The sequence below is a fragment of the Haliotis rubra genome, unplaced genomic scaffold (assembly GCF_003918875.1).
Source record: "Haliotis rubra isolate DU_JTF1 unplaced genomic scaffold, ASM391887v1 Scf539, whole genome shotgun sequence".
Classification (NCBI taxonomy): Eukaryota; Metazoa; Mollusca; class Gastropoda; order Lepetellida; family Haliotidae; genus Haliotis; species Haliotis rubra.
In genome coordinates this window covers 770,035-773,727 of record NW_025767234.1, presented here as the reverse complement: position 1 = coordinate 773,727, position 3,693 = coordinate 770,035, and positions in this window count along the sequence as shown.

The window sequence follows — 3,693 nt, the reverse complement described above, 5'->3', positions numbered from 1 at the left end:
TATCTATTATGTTGCCTGTGGTTTTAATAACAAAGCTTACAACATTCGGACACGTGTAAATGATTCATCAAAAAGATCGCGAGTTGTCAACGTCACCATGTCAACCATTAGGAACCGATTCTTCCCCATATCACTACCAACTGCACTTATAAAATACATATGTTACGGAACATATCTCATGTCAAATGTGCTCAATGTTAAAAGCATTTATCACCAGAATTTCATGCACTGAATTGTTCCAGAAACCATTGTGTAAAAAGAACTTACCGGGTTACAATTCAATGCTTGAGCCAGACACATAATCACTCCCTGCTGGCCCGCCGGTTCCGAAAGAGATGTGTCAGTTGGTGTTAATTTAGCTTGTCCAGGCACATCTTGACTTTATATACGCACACAAGTCAGTTGAATTGTGCAATATCAAAGCCATGGTTAATCCATACGCACGTGATTGGTCAACTTGTCGCTCAAAGGTTTGTCGCCTTTGTAGCCCTGTAGAGTCACAACTTTTTCAAACAATACGCTATCGATGTCATTTGTTTCTTTTTACCTGCGATGAAGACATGGCCTCTTACGTAACTATACAACCCCACTGGCATATGCCACCTTTTTAATTCATGTTAATGTGAACGAGGCACTTTCAAATCGCCTGGATATGCCGCTTCACATTTCCGGGATATCCAAGATCGAACATCAGAAAGATAAGTCTCGATTTGAATTGTTTCGACATGGGAAGAAGATTAAAACATACCCCAGGTGTATACAACCAGGTGTGAGAATTGTGGGAATTGTAAGATTGACGTTTGTTTGAATGTATTTAATGCACCGCTTCCAGCTGTCGGCCATAATGAAAATGTTATCACGGTGTATAACAAATCGCCTTAATCATCCCGTAAATAGGTTTTTGAAATGTAACAGAGCTTACAATGACGTCATCAGACTTACACCATGAGGCTCATCCGGCGCTGAATCACTTTCCTAAAAGGATAGCAAGTTAAGTTGACCTCAGGAATTAATTCAAAAGTAATATTGCCCATTTTTACAATTAAAGGTCATATCATTTTGGAAGTTAGATGAACATAAATACACGAAAACCTGCTTATAGCAACTACCTATATTCTTAGTGCTAAAATATCAGCTGGCGAAGACTGGATTCTGATAAAAGGAATATTTTTATGATTATTTTTTATGTCCCGTTTCAGTTAGTTTTGTCAGTCATTGATAAGCGTACTACACCATCAAATGGACATGCAAGTACATGGTTCCCCATCGAAATGGGTATAAAGGTTGATTAGAGTGAGTATGGTTTTACGCCGCTTTTCGCAATATTCCAGCAATATCACGGCGGGGGACACCAGAAATGAGCTTCACTCATTGTTTCCATGGGGGAATCTAACCCAGGTCTTCGGCGTGACGAGCAAACGCTTTAACCACTAGGCTACCCAACCGCCGTTGATTAGACAAATGTTTATCGACGACTCCGCAAATATACAGTTCTTGTTAATTACACACACACGCACGCACGCTCGTACGCTCGCTAATACGTATTTGAATATTTTAGCTATAACTTTACATAATTGAATGTAGAATGTAAGTGATTCAGTTAAATATCAGAAATAATTATCGCGGAGATTACAGTACATTCGTTGATATATTAGTGATACTTTACATCGTGTGGAAATATCACCGAGATTGATTATAAACGTTGTGATGTCAGACAAGCACCTTCTCCAAGTTGGTGAAATATTGTCAAGATGTTATGATTAATAATATCATAAATATACAAAACATGGCATAGTTACATATACGTTATATATAGTTAACATTGATGACGCGTCAGCGACATATTGGTGATATGTACATGTTGTTTTACGCCGCACTCGGGCAAATTATTCCAGCTATACGGTGGCGGTAATAGTCGAGTGTGGATAATCTAGTGTTCAACAGCGCTGAGCATCGCCCTACACCAATTGGGATACGATGACTTGTGTCAACCAAGTCAGAGAGCTTCTGACCACCCGATCCCGTTAGTCGCTCTTACGACGGCATGCACGTTTCGGAATACGGGTAATATCGTTCAGTTCTAGCATTCGTTAAATATAAAAGTAACATATCTGTGAAATATTTGAAAACAGAAACAGTTGTTAAATAACAGTTACATGTTGCGTTTATGATCGAAAAAGAATTGAAGTGATTGATTGGTCAAACAGAAGTGACATGGAACCGAAACATAAGACTGACTGACTGACCCAGGCTGAGTTTGGCTCTTTACGCCGCTTTGAAGCAATATTTCAGCAACATCACGGCGGGGACACCAGAAATCAATATTTCACATTGCACCCATGTGGGATTCTGAACCGGGTCTTCGGCGTGACGAGCCAACGCTTTAACCATTAGGCTACCCCACCGCCCCTAAGATGCTACAGTATAACAGTGAGCGATATAAGGTTTACTGAAGTATTACTTAAATAACAGTACTTATCAGCAGTAAGAACCGATGAAAATGTTTGTGTCATTGTGGTCACCTTTCAGTAAGTGTGTGAGAAAACTAATACATTTCGTTGACACTATAGGGTGGGTCAAAGGAACCAATTGCATATACATTTCCTGGACTTTCAATAAGAACGTGTGAAATAATACGTTATATAAAAATGATATGCCATAAAAAATAATTGTAAAATGTCGGTGAAATTCAAGAGACATGTGAAGGATGTGTCAGATAATTTGTCACTGACCTAATTGTAAAATGCCATGATATATCAGTGAAAAAGATGTGAAATCCAGTGGAAATTCTAATAAATGATGGCCACTGTCAGCACAATCTTCCATAGAGAACACTGTCGCGAAAAGAAAAGTCTTTGACTGTGACCTTGATTATACTGTCTTACTTGAATATATTTGTATTTGCACAAGCTATTTCAGAGGCCTGACGTGTTTTTGTCTGTTGTGGATCACAGACAAGCTGCGACATGATGCGCTGTCTACGGACAGGGTCAGAGCTTGTCTGAAACAATCCATCGTGTGACGAACTATGACATAAGAACAGAATGTTTTGGTAACATTATAGCATGGGCCTATGACGTCATTGCTTACATTTCCGAAATCTCAGTAAGAACCTATGAAATAATAAGTTGGATAAAAACGAAATAGCATAAAATAATTGTGAAATATCAGTGAAATTCAAGAGACATGTGAAGGACTGACTGACTGGCTGTGCGTTTTGGTTTTACGCTGCTTTTCGCAATATTCCAGCAACATCACGGCGGGGGACACCAGAAATGGGCTTCACACATTGTACCCATGCGGGGATTCGAACCCGGGTCTTCGGCGTGACGAGCCAACGCTTTAACCACTAGGCTACCCCACTGCCCCACATGTGAAGGATGTGTCAGATAATTTGTCACTGACCTAAATGTAAATGCTGTGAAATATCAGTGAAAACCTGCGAAATGTCAGTGAAATTGTAGTAAATGAAAGCCACGCTGCTGCACGCTCTCGAATTGGGAACACTGTCGCGATAAGAAAACTCTATGAGTGTGGCCTTGATTGTACTGTCCTACATAGATATATTGTATTTGCACAAGCTATTTCAGAGGCCTGACGTGTTTGTATCTGTAGTGTATTATAGACAAGTAGCGACATGAAGCGCTGACTACGCACAGACGTAGAACCTGTATAAAACCACCCATCGCTAGT